The 19,909-nt window shown below is 46.3% G+C and overlaps 2 long non-coding RNA genes across 7 annotated transcripts; both read left to right on the forward strand.

Annotated features, from left to right (window-relative positions):
• Window positions 1-1,555: 1,555 nt before the first annotated feature.
• Window positions 1,556-5,366, forward strand: LOC123051974 (uncharacterized). 6 transcript variants are annotated; one of them, XR_006424396.1, is made up of 6 exons: window positions 1,556-2,016; window positions 2,118-2,385; window positions 2,800-2,903; window positions 3,001-3,102; window positions 3,236-4,838; window positions 5,043-5,366. It is a non-coding gene; the product is annotated as an uncharacterized lncRNA (long non-coding RNA). The 6 variants fall into 6 exon arrangements; XR_006424394.1 differs by having other exon boundaries at window positions 1,558-2,016; window positions 3,236-4,482; XR_006424392.1 differs by having other exon boundaries at window positions 1,560-2,016; window positions 3,236-3,409; window positions 3,521-5,366.
• Window positions 5,367-13,019: 7,653 nt separating this feature from the next.
• LOC123048949 (uncharacterized) lies at window positions 13,020-14,061 on the forward strand. Its single transcript, XR_006423408.1, has 2 exons — window positions 13,020-13,424; window positions 13,594-14,061. It is a non-coding gene; the product is annotated as an uncharacterized lncRNA (long non-coding RNA).
• The last annotated feature ends 5,848 nt before the right edge of the window (window positions 14,062-19,909 follow it).

A 19,909-nucleotide genomic window follows, 5' to 3' on the forward strand; every position in this document is an offset into this window, starting at 1 on the left:
TGAATCCGCTGAGCTTGAGTGTCCAGAGCCGCCCGCTCTGCGGTCATACTGACGTCTTCCGCCGCCAGGTCTTCCTTAGCTTGCACTATATCCTGCTTTAACTGTGCCACTTCCGCATCATGTTGAGCTTGATCCGCCGTGGTCTGTCATCTTGTCCATGAGATCCATCAGCACCTGAGCCGGCGGGCGCGCAGGGCCTCCTGCCCCGGCTGCCGCTGACCCGGAGGTTATTGCTGCCGCAGCTGTAGAGTTTTGACCGGGTTGCGTACCAGCCATAAAGATCCCAACTCGGCTCGGCGGCTCAAAGGGGTCCGGAATACTGCTGCCATCGAAACAGCCCCCAAGCCCGCCGTCTTGCAGTTGATACAACGAATGTGTCTCACCAGTGGACGACTCACCATCAGAACAGATGGCCGTCTCACTAGCAGATACAGATCCTTTAGAAAATTCCCTTCCATGGACGCATCCCACGAAGGCACGCTTCACGGCAGGCTGAGTCCGGGCGGGTCTCGCACGCTGAGCCGTCTCGATGATGTTGGTGCAGATGTCCGGCTCAGGGCCCGGCTCACCGATCTTGCCGATGAAGACGTGGGTTCCGCCGAAGGGGACTCGGTACCCGTACTCAATTGAGTCGGCGTCGGGGCCCCAGCCTGCGTCGTCGATGTAGAGCTTGCCGCGACGACTCTTGGTCATCCGGCCCACAGCGTGTCCCTTGAGCCCTTCGAAGCTGCCCTTCAAGAACTCAAATCCACCATGCGCTAGCCCGACGGTGGGCGCCAACTGTCGTGGAATTGTCACGTCAGATGTCCTAGTGAAAGGACTTAGTCGTGGAGCCATCGCAACTAGGAAGCTTAAAGGGGTTAATCAGGACTAAGGGCACGAGGTTTATACTGGTTCGGCCCCTTACGGTGAAGGTAAAAGCGCACGATCCAGTTTTGAGTGGGATTGCTTATGTCTCGATTACCAGGGAGCGAATCCGCTTGACCTAGCTCTCGATCTGATGTTACTTGTCCTGAACCGCCGCCGTGTCGTCCCTTTATATACAGAGGTCGACGCCCAGCGGCTCTCAGAGTCCCGGCCGGCTCATAAACAGTGTCCGGCTCGGTCTCTCTCTCTCTATTCTTGCCTTACAATACAAGTTATATACATAGGGCAGTTTATCTCTACGGGCCTTAAGTCGCCTTTGAGCTTGGGCCCTTAACTGAACCGCCATCTTCAAGTGTCGTTCTGGGCTTCATATCTTGACTCGCCATAGGTATAACCCGGCCCCTCCTGTGCGGGTCATACCTAATAGTTATATCCCGACAACAGGTACGACAAAAGAAACGCGTTGGTGATTGGGTGGGAGAGGAAAAAGGCAATCGGGGGGTCGGACGAGACTTGCCTGAGCCCCACGCGTTTGCCCATCCGTGCTCCCGCGTACGTGGCTTGATTTGATTGGAGCAAAATAAGATCCTGGTCCACTCCATTAAAATCAGAAGGAAATGATTAGATTAGAAAGAAAAAGGGAAAAAGACAGCAGTAGAATGAAGCGGGAGCATGGGAGGAAGCAGGCAAGCACTTTCCCGGGGGTCGCGTCAGAATCCATTCCTTTTCTCTTCCTCCACACGCATCCTTCTCCTCTCCTCTCTCCCCAAATCACCGCCGCCGCCCGCGACTGAACCCGCCCAGCTCCGCCCACCCTACTCTGCCCGCTTCTCCATGACGTTGGTTCCTCTACACCCCGTCGTCTTCGCTCTGCTCTGCCCGTGGCGGCTGCCATGTCCACTCCTGTGACGTGCCGATATGGTGGCGCTGTGGCCGGGTGTGATCTGGAGAACCAGCGGGCGGTGGTGCACGGCCTGGGCGGCGGCGACCTGCGCGACCCCGGTGCTGCACGGACGCCTCCTTCCCCGTCGCATTGATCCAAGGCGGCTCTCTCCTAGCCAACCTCCAGCGACAAGAAGATGGTAGATGGGTCATGGGAGATGGGGCCACTCGACTCAGCCAAGGCATCGGAGGACCAAATCTGGACCGGTGGGTGTGCCTCCTCCGCCCCTTCTCTCGTTGCTCTGCTTTCCCCGTCATTCCTTCTGGCTTCTCGCCTCTTCACACTCCGCTCCTCTTCCTGGCGGCAGAAGCAGTTCACCAGCACGGGCGACAGAGAGATTGGACGAGGAAGCCGAGCCGTTCGCGAGGCTATCGACTCGCCCTTCGCTCGTGGGGCAGAGAATAACCAGGAGGTGGAGCGGTCCACGGCGTCGTCGCCCTCGCCTTCGAGCCATCCATGACGTCGTCGCCATCACCTAGCCACTCACCGCACAGGACGCAGAGATGGGCGAGGACGCCTGTGGGAAGCAGCAGCGGCTCGATGATGACAGGAAGCAACAGTTCGCTCATTCCTAGGTATACTCAGATTGTTGCTCCCACTCCCCTTTCTCCCTCCCTCTCTTGATATTTAAGTCTTTTGATGTGTCTTCGATGGGATCTAGCATGTTGGATCGCGGTGGCTGGCTCGCTGGCCAAGCGGTCGCCACTCTCCTCCTCATCTTCGATGGCGTGAAGAAGATCGATGTTGAGATGGACGCACGCTGCAGGAACATCAGAGATCCTATATAGATTTTTGCTGAATCCATTTTCCTTTTCTTACTTGCGTTTACACCTCCCTTAACCCGACAAACATTTGGCACCTGAAAAATCCCAACACCTTCAGTTTACAACACCGGAGAACAATTGAAAAATATGTTGAATGACGCGAACAAATAACAATATGCGGGCTTTGATTATCTCCCAAACACATGACCATGTTGTTTATTTCAGGTATGTGAACCCTCTTGTCATCTACACGGATAGCTTTCTGTAATTGTGGCAAGGTGCAGAGATGGTTGTACAGTCGGTTATCCTGTCATTGAAACCATTCATAAGTAAGATACATTTATTTCAGGTCTTGCTTATTATTATTTATGTCTTTCCACATTTTCCTAATTTGCAAAATATGATGCCTTTATCTGGAACATTCAGGGATAACATCTGTCATGTCGTTGAAGCTCCTGCTGAGATACCTGAGAAAATGAAGAAGTTAGCTACCAATGTAGCTGAAAAAAACTATCAAATCATTAGAAGGTGTTGGTGTTTTTGTTGCCGGACTATCTTTAGCAAATGCCAATCCAGTTTGTTCGAACATTTATGCATGTCTTATATAATTGAATCCTCCTATGTTGATGTTGGATCTTTCTCTCATTGATAATTTCACTAGGTTTTATCGAACGAAGTAGCCCCTAGGGCTCACATTAGTGGACACCATATAATCCAGACATGGCACTCTTCACAATACGAGCAACATCTACGTGCTATTCTTGGACTTCCTGTTGGTAACCCTGTAATTAAAGCACCCGCAACCATAATGAACAAAATCCTGGGCTATGATGAGGTATGTATATATTTGATTTTGTGTTGATTTGCCCTCCATGTTTTGCTATGTTAAACATTGATAGTTAGGTCAATATTTGCTTTATTATTTAGTAACTCATTATTTTTGTAGGCCACCATGTTATTATACTGGTTACCAATTGGTACAATGCAATTTGGGATTTTTTTTGGGCCCATTAGCTGATTAAGAGGGCGCTAAATATTTCAGGTGCATCAGTCTATTGGCATGCAAAGGCAGGTTCTGCCCACACACATAGATGTTTGTTGCAGAAAGGTTTTAATTATGCTTATTGCATTCTTGTGCCATTGAGTATTATTTAAAGAATTGTTCTTCCACATATTTGGAAGCAAAGTAAGATGGGTCATATTACAATTGTGGGGCGTTAATTATGTGTTCAGTGTAAAAGCACATTTGGACAAGTACACAAGAATTTGTTGTTAGGGTCTACCGACAAAACATGTAGGTGAGGCCATTCATGTACATCATCTTATCTTGTCCTTTCTTTGTTCTGTTTTCCCCTGATTATGCCTGCAATGGAAGTGCTTATTTAGACAGTGCATATTGGAACAACATTGATCTATTCTGCTTTTCATTTAGACACTGCATCTTTTCCTGTACTTTCTTTGTCCTATTTCCCCCTTCTGTAATGTGAATTTCAAATGGAACAAATAAAATAGTAAATCACCTCCTTGTCAGCAAGAAGTTTCTTGCTGAAAACATTTGGCGACTGATCTGTAACATTAGAAGCCATGTCACTCTTACCATGTTGTGAGCAATGCAACATTTCTCTTGCTATTTTGTGTATAAATATTTCATCGGAAAGGATTGTGCAACTATGCCTTATATATCATAACTCTTGGATGCAACTGTTTGCACAACTTTTGTGCGAGGATGTATTACTACTTTGATGAAAATTTACTTGTTGTTTTTTGTGTGCATTGCATTTCAGATCTGACACATAAAGGCACCTTGCCTTGTATCATGCATTCCGCCCCATAGACATGTTCTTTATCAGATCTGATGGTTCTCTGGTGGTTACATGCCGACTGAATCGAATTGGGTTGGATGCTCAGGTTTCTTGTCAACCATTTAATTTTAAGCATTATCTTTCATGTCATAGGCTATTATGTGCCAATCCCTAATAAAGGAATCTGGTCCAGAATTCTGTGGTGTACAATATCTCAAAAACTCTTTGGAATTGGTAGGTAAAAATTGATTTGTTGTGAGCAGAAAGGATCTTGATATGGTGCTTAAAAGCACTAACCCCGTCCTTATTGTTCACATACAGATTTTTATATTTATTTTAATCGATTCACTTTCGTCGGCATTTTAGCGTGTGTTCCTTTTCATGGCCAGCTTTACCATTTGCTCTAGAAGGTGTTTTTCAACTCGGAAAGAACAAAGGATTTGAGACTGCTTTATCTTTCATGTAATAGTTCAGTTCAACTGTTTATTTTTTCCGTAGTTCATAATCAGTCTGAACAATAGTACATCAGTAAAAATAATAGTAGTTAATTTAAGACTGCTTTTACCTTTCCTGCAATAATTCAAGGTGATTGTTCTTAGTTTTTTTTTTCTGTAGTAGTTAATTTGATGATCTAATTTACAAAAAAGCAAGCACCTCTGTTTGTAGGTTGCAGGTTCCAAGGTGTGATCGTTGTCCATTTGTTTGAGGTCGGGCAACAACGATAATTAGCAGCCCTGTATCCTAACCAGGAGAACATCCCTTCCCCAATATTGGTTTTTAGATTATGTTCAGTTAATTAGAAAAATAGTGGGCTTGCTAAAACATCGCAATTTTCCATGTGAGTCGATATGGAATTAACAAACACTATATGCATCAATGTCTATTTAATGGCCTAAAAACACTGGCATGTTTGGATCTAATTTTTCATCTGTACGTATCAGCGGTGAGCTATTCCCACTTGAGGGTGACTATACATCAGTTGCACATTCATGTGTCTTGTGTTGAGTAAATAGGCAATTTCTCGATTAAATTAATCCACGAGTAAATCACTAGCATGGCATTGACACATATGATCGCATACTGATATTCAATCAAACTAGCACATACTACGCTAATAGCAGAAAGATCTACGTATAACGCTAGCATGGCTAAAACAGAAAACAGTAGGAGCGGGATAAACGAGTTATACCCTCCAGTAGGCCATGCAGAGGCCGCGGCTTTGGTGGCAGCAGCGGCGTCCTCGGCGGCCTTCTTGTCAGCTTCAGCTTTCTCGGCGGCGGCACGTTCGGCGTCGGTGGACATGGTGATGATGAAGGCGACGCGGACGTAGAGGAAGTAGACGATCGGAAGTGAGCAGTCGCGTAATCGCTGCCCAAAAACCTATTCGCCCCTCACCCCGTACAGGAACCAGAAGGGCGTGGTTTCGGAGACCTGCTCTCCCGTCGACCGTGTACGCGGCGGACGGGATGGAGTCACCGGCGGCAGCAGCAGCAAGGGAACGACGGTGGGCGTGTGCGTGGAGCAGATGTGATCTGTTCGTGGCGGCTAGGGTTAGGAGACACCGCACACTTATAGGCGCAGCCGCGTGGAGAGACGTGGGCTCGACCCACGTCCGAGTCCGTGACAGCCCACGATCTGACGTCTCAGATCGTGGCCCAGCTGTCAGAGAACTCTCCGTTAGTGACTGACAAAAATAAGCGCGTAGGTGTAAGCTCGGCTCGGCTCAATCCCGCAACCCGCGGCGCGTCGTGACGAGGCGTGGCGTGGCGGGCGGCGGAGGAGGAGTGCGCGAGGGCCTCTTCTCTTCTCAAGCTCCAATAGCATGTAGAAGAGAAACCCTTATAAGGAGGTCCAACTCCTCTTCCACTTCCGGGGTGGGACTAAACTTCCCACTACACCTAGTGCCATATAACCCACATGGGCCCTTAGAGATTTTTCAGAAATTGCTACATGGGCCTAGAGCCCATCTCAAATTTCAGCAATCCCCCACCAGATCTCGAGGGCCCATTGTGTCCTCTGTTCCAATTACTGTTTTGATATACCAGTGTTTCAGTGAAGACCTGTTAAGGTTGAGCTTCACCTAGAGCAAGTAGCTACACTCCTTCACAACTGAACAATGGACTATGCCTTGAATTGTCAGTTTGGCGTAAATAAGTTTCACCACATGTCTCACTAGTACTAGGCTGCCGAAGGCTGACCCCTCGGGTGGAGCATATAAGTCACACTCCTGGCCTATTCATGAGCTTACTAGAGATCACCCCAATCTCATAGATTGTGACCAGCAGTCGGACTCATATAGGTGTGTTCCTCTAAAGATCACTCTGTAGGATAGCATCTTGCTTATATAAGCTTCGGAACACATTAAGACAGTAGTCATCCTACCATACAGTATCGAGAGTATTGCATCTCCAACGGAGTGGGTTAGTATAGTTACTCTCCTCAGTTCACCACTGGCTTGTTTTCTCAGGTCCTAATTCACGGGATCTCCGATCACATAGGTTGGGTTACTACCATGGCAACTCATGTGGGTCTCATACCCGTCTCCCTCGATGCATTATCTATCACAACACGTGATAGCCCTTTCGTAAAGGGATCTGCCAGATTCTTAGCCGTATGGACATAGTCCAACGCTACCACTCCGGAGTTTCTTAATTTTCTGACAGCTTTTAATCTCATTCTTATGTGTTTGGTGGACTTCATGTTGTCCTTTGAACTCTTCACCTTGGTGATGACAGTCTGATTGTCACAGTTCATAAGGATAGCCGGAACCGGTTTGTCAACCAATGGCAAGTCCATCAAAAGATCTCGAAGCCATCTCGCTTCAACACCAGATGTGTCTAATGCCGTTAATTCTGCTTCCATTGTCGATCTCGTTAAGATCGTTTGCTTGCAAGACTTCCAGGAAACAGCGCCACCTCCAAGAGTAAACATATACCCAGTTGTGGCCTTCATCTCATCAGCATCAGAGATCCAATTTGCATCACTATACCCTTCAAGTACCGACGGGTCTCCGGTATAGTGAAGTCCATAGTTCATAGTACCTTTCAGATAGCGCATGACTCGTTCAACAGCATGCCAATGTACATCACCCGGTTTGGAAACAAACCGGCTCAGTTTGCTCACAGCAAACGCGATGTCGGGCCTCGTTGCGCTCGCTAGGTACATCAGTGAACCAATGATTTGAGAGTATCTCAACTGATCTATAGCCGTGCCTTTGGACTTTCGAATCAACACGCTAGGATCATATGGTGTTTGAGATGGTGTGCAATCCGAATATCCAAAACGACTCAACACCTTCTCAACATAGTGGGATTGCAGAAGTGTAATCCCACCCTCATTATCTCTCAGTAGCTTGATGTTCAAGATAACATCAGCCACACCAAGGTCTTTCATCTCAAAGTTCTAAGACAAAAACGACTTGACCTCCTCAATGACTTTGAGGTTGGTTCCGAATATCTGTATGTCATCAACATACAAGCACAGTATAACTCCTTCGCCCCCACCATGGCGATAGTATACACATTTGTCAGCCTCATTAACAACGAAACCAACAGATGTCAGAGTTGTATTAAACTTATCATGCCATTGCTTAGGTGCTTGCTTCAGGCCATATAAAGATTTCAGCAACCTACACACCTTTCTTTCCTGACCATCTATCACAAAGCCATCTGGCTGTTGCATGTAGATTTCCTCTTTTAGCTCTCCATTCAGAAAAGCCGTCTTAACATCCATCTGGTGGACGAGAAGACCATGCGAGGCTGCCAACGAGAGTAATACTCGAATGGTGGTCAGTCTAGCTACAGGTGAATAAGTGTCGAAGTAATCTTCCTCTTCTTTCTGGTCATAGCCCTTGGCCACAAGCCTAGCCTTGTACTTTTCAATCGTACCATCGGGCCTAAGCTTCTTCTTGAACACCCACTTACATCCTAATGGTTTGCAACCATAGGGACGTTCAGTGATCTCCCATGTCCCGTTAGCCATGATGGAATCCATCTCATTATGGACCGCATCCTTCCAGTAGTCAGCTTCTGAAGAGGCATACGCTTCTGAAATAGAAGTGGGAGTATCATCCATGAGGTACACGAAGAAATCATCACCAAAGGTCTTTGCAGTCCTTTGTCTCTTGCCCCTACCAAGGGTTTCCTCGTCATCCTCCTCAGGATTTTCATCATGTGTTTGTTCATAATATTCCATAGGGATGGCAGGTTCAGGAGTCTCCTCAGATTCCTGTCTAGGAGTGCTTTGCATATCTCTCATAGGAAAAGTATCCTCGAAGAATGTAGCATCCTTAGACTCCATAATTGTACCGACCTTCTGGTCAGGTACCTCAGATTTCACTACTAGAAATCTATAGCCAACGCTGTTCTTAGCGTAGCCCAAATTAACGCAGTCCACAGTCTTGGGTCCAAGCTTACGCTTTTTGGGGATCGACACATTGACTTTCCCCAGACAGCCCCAAGTGCGCAAGTACGAGAGTGTTGTCCTCCTCTTTGCCCATTTATCATAGGGAGTGATCTCATTATCCTTTGTCGGAACTTTATTCAGGACATGACATGCCGTCAATATAGCCTCCCCCCACCATGCCTTGGATAAACCCGATGTATCTAACATGGCGTTAACCAAATCAGTTATAGTACGGTTTTTCCGCTCGGCAACCCCGTTTGACTGGGGTGAATAGGGAGGCGTCCTCTCATGAATAATGCCGTGTTCCGCACAGAAGGAATCAAACTCACTCGAGAAGTACTCTCCACCACGATCTGACCGGACTCGTTTAATTTTCTTTTTAAGTTGATTCTCAACTTCTGCCTTATAGATTTTAAAGTAGTGTAGAGTCTCATCTTTAGTATTTAACAGGTACACATAGCAATATCTAGAGGAATCATCTATCAATGTCATGAAGTATTTCTTTCCACCTTTAGTCAACACACCATTCATCTCACAAAGATCAGAATGTATGAGTTCTAATGGTGCCAAGTGTCTCTCCTCCGCGGCCTTGTGAGGCTTGCGAGGTTGCTTAGCTTGCACACATGAAAGGCACCTAGAGCCTTTGGCTAAAGTAAAACTCGGGATTAAATCCAACTTGGCTAGCCGCGTCATAACACCGAAACTAATGTGACAAAGACGTGAATGCCAAACTTCAGATTCATTAACATTCGAATGAACATGGTTCACGACTTTATTACAAAAATCTGCGAGGGAAAGGCGGAACATCCCTCCGCTCTCATAACCTTTTCCAATAAAGAGTCCATATTTCGTAACAACTAATTTATTAGACTCGAAAACCAACTTAAACCCTTCTCTACATAGAAGGGAGCCACTAACGAGGTTCTTCTTGATGGCGGGGACATGCTGCACGTTCTTCAGCTGCACGATCCTTCCCGAAGTAAACTTCAGATCGACCGTGCCAACACCATGAACAGAAGCACTCGCGCCATTTCCCATCAATACGGACCCGTGGCCTGTGACCTGGTAAGAAGTGAACAATGACATGTCAGCACACACATGTACACCTACACCTGTGTCCACTCACCAATCGGTGGGCTGAAACACTGAAAAAACAGTAAATAAATTACCGTACCCAGGTGCACCATTCTCATTGTTGTCCACAATCATGTTGACGGACTTGGAGTCCTGTCCTGACTTCTTGTACTTGTTTGGGCACTTTTTGGCCCAATGTTCAACCGAACCACAAGTGAAGCAGCCCTCGTCCTTCTTGTTCTTCTTGAAGGTCTTCTTACCCTTCTTCTTAAAGTCGGTATTGTGTTGGACACCGTTCTTTTCCTTGGGCTTGTGGGAGTTGAAGTTCTTCTGGTTCACCATGTTGGCGACAGAAGTCCCTTCGGCCCCTTTTCCGTGCGAGTCCTTTGCCCTTGAATTCTGCTCAACACTCAGATGGCCAATGACATCCTCCACAGAGAATTCACGCCTCTGATGTTTCAGAGTGGTGGCAAAGTTCCTCCAGGAATTAGGGAGCTTAGCGATTATGCAGCCCGCGACAAACTTGCCCGGTAACTCGCACTTAAGAAGTTCAAGCTCCTTAACAATGCATATTATCTCATGAGCCTGCTCCAATACAGGACGGTTTTCAACCATCTTGTAATCATGGAACTGCTCTATAATATACATCTCGCTTCCGGCGTCGGCTGCCCCGAACTTAGATTCGAGCGCCTCCCACAAGTCCTTGACGACATGCACATGTAAATATGCGTCGACCAGTTTATCTCCGATCACACTAAGAACTGCTCCGAGAAACACAACGGTAGCCTCCTTGAACGCCTTCTCCTGTTCAGGAGCAATCGTTCCCGTGGAGACACCGGTGACCCAGAACACGTTCATAGCCGTGAGCCATAACGTGGTCTTAGTCTGCCAACGCTTAAAGTATGTACCGGTAAACTTATCCGGTTTCAGTGCAGCGGCAAAGCCACTTGCCGAAAAATTCCTACACATAATAGGTTTTTGGATTGTTGAGTAAATAGGCAATTTCTCGATTAAATTAATCCACGAGTAAATCACTAGCATGGCATTGACACATATGATCGCATACTGATATTCAATCAAACTAGCACATACTACGCTAATAGCAGAAAGATCTACGTATAACGCTAGCATGGCTAAAACAGAAAACAGTAGGAGCGGGATAAACGAGTTATACCCTCCAGTAGGCCATGCAGAGGCCGCGGCTTTGGTGGCAGCAGCGGCGTCCTCGGCGGCCTTCTTGTTAGCTTCAGCTTTCTCGGCGGCGGCACGTTCGGCGTCGGTGGACATGGTGATGATGAAGGCGACGCGGACGTAGAGGAAGTAGACGATCGGAAGTGAGCAGTCGCGTAATCGCTGCCCAAAAACCTATTCGCCCCTCACCCCGTACAGGAACCAGAAGGGCGTGGTTTCGGAGACCTGCTCTCCCGTCGACCGTGTACGCGGCGGACGGGATGGAGTCACCGGCGGCAGCAGCAGCAAGGGAACGACGGTGGGCGTGTGCGTGGAGCAGATGTGATCTGTTCGTGGCGGCTAGGGTTAGGAGACACCGCACACTTACAAAAATAAGCGCGTAGGTGTAAGCTCGGCTCAATCCCGCAACCCGCGGCGCGTCGTGACGAGGCGTGGCGGGCGGCGGAGGAGGAGGAGTGCGCGAGGGCCTCTTCTCTTCTCAAGCTCCAATAGCATGTAGAAGAGAAACCCTTATAAGGAGGTCCAACTCCTCTTCCACTTCCGGGGTGGGACTAAACTTCCCACTACACCTAGTGCCATATAACCCACATGGGCCCTTAGAGATTTTTCAGAAATTGCTACATGGGCCTAGAGCCCATCTCAAATTTCAGCATCTTGTGCTTCTTGTTTGAATTGTATAAAATCTAGAGCCACCTTACAAAATTGTTCTGATTACTATGACCTATAAAATCTAGAGCTAGCTTATAAAACTATTTTGAAAATAGCTTTGGGCCTTCACATGAGGGAGTAATAGGACACTTTATATTCCTATTTTATTTTTTCTGTATATGTACACTGTTTTCAGAATCTATTCGTTTGCTGGTTGCTGCTGAACCTACTTTCCTTTACGTCCCTTGCTTCCCCAATTACATCATATTCGGCTTTAACTTCGCTGAATTAGCTCTGATTAATTTTCAGTTGGACAGTTACATTGGAATAGATTCAGCAGCAAATAGATTCTGAAAACAGAACTACATCATGTTTGTGACATCAACATTTTTGCCATGCTAACTGGTTAGTTTAACTTGTTACAGATTGCATTTTATATATTTCTATGTATGCTTCTTTTAACTAACAAACCCGTCTACTGGTATATCGGTAACTATATCTTTTTAACATTCTTTTGGGACAATGAATCATATTCACCTATTCAGTTGTCCATGATCCATTACAGGAATCACCTTTAAGGTAATCTGTTCATTGTGCATTTTTGGTGAGACTTGCATGCGGGCCATGGGAGGAGCACATGAGAGGCAAAGGCGGCAGCGGTAGCGATTTCGATCTGTGGTACGCCTCCCTACTGAAGCTGGCAGCGTGATCCGTCCGTGCCACAAGACGTCAACTTCCTGACCGTGCTACTGCACCAAGACTTACCCATTCGTATCCCCTTTGGCTTGCCACTAGACTCTCGCTGTCAGGCCAAGAAAGAGGGCGACAGAGAGGGCTCAGCCTCGGTCGTCCGGCAATCACTTAGGATACGTATGTCTCCTCGGTCTATTTCTAGGAATCCTGTATTCTCCAATAATCGTTTACAAATCTGTGAGAACAAGTGATGGGAGGTTGCGAACCAACCTGTGGTTGAGATGGTTAGGTGGACAGTGGTATCACCAACCCACCAGGGTTCAAATCTTGGTGCTCGCATTATTCCTGGATTTATTTCAGGATTTCTGGCGATGCGCTTTCAGTGGGAGGAGACGTTCCCATCGACGACGAGGCGCCTACGGTGGCTTCGTAAATCTCAAGATGATATGCCGGCTCGGTCTCTCGGAGGTGCTCATAGGGGTAGGGTGCAGTGGCGAGTTCATAAGGTAGGCTTCGATAGGCTTGAGCCTACCCTCCAAATTCGCGGAATTTTTTTTACTACTAGGCTTCAAAATATTTCTTAGGCCTAGCCCAGAAGAAACGGTCCAGGAGGCAGCCCATCTAAGAATCGGTGACTAACCTAGCCTCCCGCACGCTCGCACGCGCACGAAGCACATCAGGCGCACGAGCAGCGGGCTCCCAATAACCTAGCCGCCGGCCGCCAGACGCCACCTCCTAGTCTGGCGCCGCCTCCCCACCTCCTCGTCGTGCGATACGTCCTCGCCGGGCGCCGCCTCCCCGCTTCCTCGCCGTGCGTTGCGTCCTCGCCGGACGTCGCCTCCCCGCTTCCTCGCCGTGCGCCGCGTACTCGCCGGGCGCCGCCTCCCCGCCAGACTGCCGCCTGCCGGGGAGCTCGTCGCCCACGACGCCCAGGGCTCTCTGCAGGTCGCCGGATCCGCCGCCTCCCCACTGGACGCCGGACGCCGTCTCCACTCTCCAGTCTCCAGAGTCCCAGTCCAGAGCAGTTCGAACTTCGAAGTAGGTTGTCTGCAGTCTCTCTCTGACTCTGTTTGATTCTTCTTAGTTTAGTTGATAGCAGTTGCTAGTTTAGTTAATTCTAGTCAGTACCTAGTTTGGTTCTAGTCAGTACTAGTTCTAGTAACAATTAATTCATGAACTAATTTATGTCCTTGTTTATTTTTTTTAGAAATGAAGAGAAAGAGGACCCTGCATAGTTGGTTTGCAAGTAGTTCAAATACACTTCCTATAGTTTCAAAATTTGGTTCAAAATTTGATAATTTCTAAAAAATCAAGAAAAATTCTGGTATATAGTACGTGTTTCCAGGGAAAGTTTCAGTTTATTTGTACAAAAGGACTAGGAGATAAGCATCTTTTTCTTCAAAAGAGCGTTCGATTTTCTCGGCTTAAACTTTGAGCCCACCCTCCATTTTTTCTCTAGATTCGCCACTGGTAGGGTGTGCGTGTGTGTGTTCATAGGGGTGAGTGTATGCGCATGTATATGAGCGCTTGTGTCTGTATTGATGCTCAAAAAAAGTGATGGGAGGTTAATTCTAAAGTATATATGTTAAGCTCCAATATATTACGCTCATCAAATCCTTGAAGTATACTTTATTCTCCTATCATCACTTGTTGAATTCCTTTCTCTTACTTTTTACGCCACCTCCTCCCAATCCTTTTAAGTATCCATGTGCTAAACAGAACAAAGAAAAAATAGGTGAAAGGGTTGCCTCCTACCTAGCACCGCCTGACCTTCCTCTCAGGAGGCGCACCAAGGGTGCGCCCCAACCACTAGTGACTTGTCAATAGTGACCTCGCTCCAAGCTGGCAAATTGTCGATGCAATGTAGGTGCCAAATAAGTGTTGGTGTCATACCACAGTGCACTGACACAAAGCATAGAAGAAGAATGGCATATTAACATTTCATTGTTGTACCAAAGAACAGACCATATCTTCACTGCTAAGATTAATGCGGTAGTAGCACTACAATGACTTGTCAATAGTGACCTCGCTCCAGAATGAGAGCAATTACAATCGGTTAAAACCAGGAGTTCCCGAACTTCATTCACAATTTTGCATCATCCTCGTGGACCAGACCGGCGCAACCGCCGCTGCGGGACATCCCTGATCCACCGCACGAGGATCAGGACGTCGAGGTGGATGTGGTTGCTGTCGCCGAAGCCTTAGAAAAGGACGGGGTGCCGCCGCCTTGAAGCGAGGGGATCGAAGGTCGGGGAGGCCTGTCATCTAGGATCCAGGACCAGCGCAGAGGCAGCAGCGGTGCGCCCAAGCTCGGTCACACCACTGCGGGGCGGAGGGTCGGCAAGGGCCAAGCAGCGGGAGGACGGCGGCGGGGGTGGAGATGGAGACGCACGAGACGGGCACTGGATAAGATAGAACAAATGGTCGCGGATCAAATTTCCTACAAATGCAGGGGTTCTTTTGCAAAGACAAAACATTTTCTCAGGTCCACTTAAAAAGGTATCACAGGTTCAATAAACAAGAAATATAAGGATTGTTTTGTAAAAACGCCGTGACGGTGACCCGACTGAGTCAGTCCGTGCTTTATTATTAGGGAAAGATTTGGCTACACACTGTTCTCTCTCTCAGCTCATCCATACATTTGTTTTTTAATCCATTGCATGGACCATCACCTCGGGCTTCAGCCAAAAACTCCGTGTGGATTGTTTAAGCGGAAGATCAACTTGTATTGATTGGTAGAAAGAGTACAACTTATATATGACTGGAAGAGATGCGTCGAACAGACTCGACGGTTCAAACAGTCATATCCTAGGTCGGTTGCTAATTACAGGGATGCAGCGGTTGGAAAGAGAGACACGTCCCTTGCTATGCAACCGTACAGTGTTTAGGCAAAAGTAGATTCCCTATTAATTAAACATAATTAATTAATTCTAACATTCCCCCTAATCTACGCTTGTCCATGTAGAATCTTCATATGCTTGTCCAGGTATGATCAGCGTCTCCAAGGTTGTCCATCATAGTATCACCACCTCGAAAAGATCCTTCTTCAAAAATTCTTCAATAGGATTCTTGATGAGAACCTGAACATAAACTCACAAAGAGAACGAGTGCAATATGATGTTTTTAATCAGGAATAGTTCAGGGAGAAACTCCCCCTGATACTTGCAAGTCCCGAAGTCGTCGCATACCAATTCCATGAACATATTTATGGAATGTAGTATTTGGTAGAGACTTGGTAAATAAATCAGCAAGGTTTTCACATGATTTAACTTGCAAGATGTTTATTTCCCCACTTTTCAGAAGTTCATGGGGAAAAAACCATTTAGGAGAAATATGCTTAGTGATATTACTCTTGATGTATCATGTTTGCATCTGTGCAACACAAGCTGCATTATCTTCGTAGATAATGGTAGGTGATTCAATAGAACCAATTCCACATAACTGTTGTATGTGGTTTATCATTCTGCGAAGCCACACATTCGCGTGATGCCTCAAATAATGAAATAATTTCAGAATGATTGGTAGATGTTGCCACCAGAGTCTGTTTAGAAGACTTCCATGATATAGCAGTTCCACCATGTAGGAACACAAAGCCGGACTGTGATCTGGCATTATGGGGATCAGATAAATAGCCAGCATCTGCGTATCCAATCATATTAGAGTCCTGATTTCTTTGGAACTGAAAAAATAGGCCAAGATCCTTTGTGTCTTGGAGATATCGAAAGATATTCTTGACTCCAGACCAATGACGTTTAGTGGGAGCTGCGCTATGTCTAGCAAGTAGATTCACTGCAAATGCGAGGTCAGGTCTCGTGCAATTTGCAAGATACATGAGCGCTCCAACAGCACTTAGATATGGAACCTCGGGTCCCAATATTTCTTCTCCATCATCCCTTGGCCTAAACGGATCTTTCTCTACGTCTAGAGAATGAACCACCATGGGAGTTTTAGATGGGTAGGATTTGTCCATATTGAATTTCTCCAATATTTTCTGGATATAGGCAGCTTGGTGTACCATGATTCCTGAGGGAAGGTGCTCAAGTTGAATACTTAAGCAAAATTTGGTTTTACCCAAATCCTTCATCTCAAATTCCATCTTTAGGTGATTGCGTGCTTCATCAATATCTTGTGTATTGCCAATGATGTTGAGGTCATCGACGTACACTGAAATGATACAAAATCCTGTAGAGGACTTTTTGATAAAGACACATGGGCAATCACTACTATTGGAGTAACCCTTATGAAGAAGAAACTCACTAAGTCGGTTGTACCACATCCGTCCCGACTGTCTTAAGTCATGTAATGACTGATTCAGTTTTACACAATACATATTACGTCTTGCGCTTGTATTTGGGATAGAGATTCCGTCATGAACCTTCATATACATGTCCGAATCTAGTGACCCATAAAGATATGCGGTCAGGACATCCATCAACTGCATAGATAGATGATTTTGCACTGCCAAAGATATAAGGTATCGGAAAGTGGTTCCACTCATTACAGGAGAATATGTCTCATTGAAATCAATGCCGGGTCTCTGCGTGAACCCTTGTGCTATGAGCCTTGCTTTGTATCTCACCACCTCATTGTTCTCATTCCGTTTTCGGAGAAAAAACCCATTTGTATCCCACAGGAAAAACATTGGGAGGTGTCGGTATTGCTTCAGTGAATACCTTTCTTTTGTTAAGCGAGGCAATTTCTGCTTGCGTCCTTCCATTTAGGCCAGTCGGAGCGCTTTTGGCACTCAACGATGGCCTTTGGATCATGATCAGTGAGAAGGATATCTGCAATTTTTTCAGCAAAATAAATGTCGACAGTCGTAGACTTACGATCGGAAGATTCTCCAGAATCGATATAGTTGATGGAAATTTCCTGCAGCCCTAGTGACTCTTCGTGATTTCCCAATACGCATGAATCTGGGTGTTCCGATGGCCCAGCCAGTGTGTGCAAACTGAAGCTGGGTTGTGGAGGTTGCCCTTCCACTGGGTGTATACTACCCATGAGGTGTTTGTCAACGTTGAGTTGACTTGCATTTACTGACTCTGAGGTTTTTCTCCTCGATTTCCTTTGTTGCTTGCTGGAAGCTTGTTCCAGGTCAGAGGCCGTACTACTCCCCCTCTTTTTAGGAACAGGGAATTGAGTGGTTTTTATTGGTACCTCCACTCTTTCAGGCGCATTTCTGGCCGGGTTTAAGGACTTTGTAACACCTTTTAGATCAGTAAATGAATCTGGCAGGTTATTTGCAAGATGTTGCAAATTAATGGTTTTCCGAACTTGGAGTTCGGTCTCTTGTGTATGTGGATCAGAGGACGAAATGGCTTGAGCATTCCAATCAATTTCCAGGCATTCTTTCTGGTACTTGAAGTCCCCCCCTAATGCCGGAAAGTGTTCCTCATTAAATATACAATCAGCGTGACGGGCTGTGAACAGGTCCCCAGTAAGGGGTTCCAGGTACTTAATAATTGACGGTGATTTGTACCCCACATAGATCCCCAGTTTCCTATGTGGGCTCATGGATGTCCGTTGTGGTGGTGAGATCGGGATGTATGCAGCACATCCAAACTTACACAGATGGGAAATGCTAGGAGGATTTCCACGTACCAATTGCAGAGGGGAAGTACTGTGATATGCAGTAGGCCTCAATTGTATCAAGTCACCAGCGTGTAGAATCGCATGACCCCAACAAGAGGTTGGCAAGTTGCAATTCATTAACAAAGGTCTTGCAATGAGTTTGATCCTTTTAATCAATGATTCAGCCAAACCATTTTGTGTATGGACATATGGAACGGAGTGCTGAGCTTCAATCCCCTGGGCCATGCAATTATCATTGAAAGCACGTGAGAAGAATTCTGCGGCGTTGTCCATGCGAATTGTCTTAATTCGACTTTCTAGATAATGGGCTTGTAACTTAATGACTTGCCTCATTATCTTGGCAAATGCATGGTTTCGTGTGGATAGAAGACACACGTGTGACCACGTGTGGATGCATCAATTAGAACCATGAAGTACCGGAAAGGTCCAGATAATGGTTGGATGGGACCACAAATGTCTCCTTGAATGCGTTCAAGAAATTGAAGTGGTTCAACTTGTACTTTGAGGTGAGAGGGTCTCAAAATTAGCTTTCCCGTGGCACAAGATGTGCACACAAAGTCTGAAGATTGAGGAAATTTTGACTCAAGCAAATTATGACCAATGGAATTGCTGGTAATTTTTCTCATCATCCCGATCCCGGGATGGCCTAGGCGATCATGCCAGGTTTGAAATGCGTCAACATTTTGAAAAACTACTTTGTATGCAACATGTTCTACGGGTTTGATGTACGTATAGTACAAACCAGACGATAGAGAAGGAATTTTTTCATGTACCTGCTTGCCATATCCGTGATCTTTGGTGAAGAGTAGATACTCCTCTTTGTTGTCTTCACGGGTTTCAATGTGAAAGCCATTTTTACGGATATCTCGATAACTGATCAGGGTACGTGATGAGTCGGGATACAACAAAGCATCCTCAATTATCACTTGTGTACCGCCTGGGAGGGTAAATATGGCACGTCCAGTGCCAACGATTACCGTATCACGTCCAGCGCGTTAGAATATCTCCATTCATCTTTTTTAGAGTTTGAAAATATTTCATCTCCCTCAGTATGGAGTTTGTGGTTGCACTATCCACAAGGCATAATTCCTCTTCCATCGGATTGTCCCCGTAGAGAACTATATATAAGACAAAGAACTTTCAATAAGAAAATCTCATGTAAATACATAGAATACAATCTTATTTATATCAAATATGTTGGTACAATTACAATCTTATTATATCAAATGTGCTGATACAATATAAAGAGAACAACAATACTTATGTTCTTATTACAACATCACAAATGGACATAGCTAAATAGATCACTAAGGTGATTGTGGGACTAGTCGAAGTCTCCAAACGTGTCGTTTGAGGTATACTCAATCATCATGTTCTCCGTGTCAGCAAGGTCCTCTGGCTGATGGAACTCGATGGTGTTGCTCGGTTCAGGAGGAACGTCATGCGAACTACCGGCTCCATTGGCGCTGTCCGGATGAAGGTTGAAGTTGGCTTCAAACCTCTTCCCTTGAGGTGCTTTGCGTCCCTGAGATTGCTGGTACAACATAACCAGATGTTTTGGGATCTTGCACTTGTCGGTGGGGTGCGTGTAGCATCCACACTTGTTGCAAAGCAGAGATTTATCATGCTTGGGCTTTGCAGTGCCTTTTCCCTTGTCTGAGTTCCTAGACCTCCTGTTCCTAATGCGCTTTCGCTTGTTCTGGAAATTTGATTGATTGCCCCTAAAGGCACCATCAAACTTCTGTCTATTCGCGACATTCATATGAACTTCGGGTAGAGGTTGTGCCCCAACTGGGCGTTGAGAGCCATTCTTAGCGAGTAGCTCATCATGCTTTTCAGCCTGAAGTAACATATGAATAAGCTCGGAATAGACAGTATAGTTGCGAGCACGGTATTGCTGCTGGAGGATCCTGTCTGAAGGGAGCATAGTA

Source organism: Triticum aestivum, chromosome 2D, assembly GCF_018294505.1.
Source record: "Triticum aestivum cultivar Chinese Spring chromosome 2D, IWGSC CS RefSeq v2.1, whole genome shotgun sequence".
Lineage (NCBI taxonomy): Eukaryota > Viridiplantae > Streptophyta > Magnoliopsida > Poales > Poaceae > Triticum > Triticum aestivum.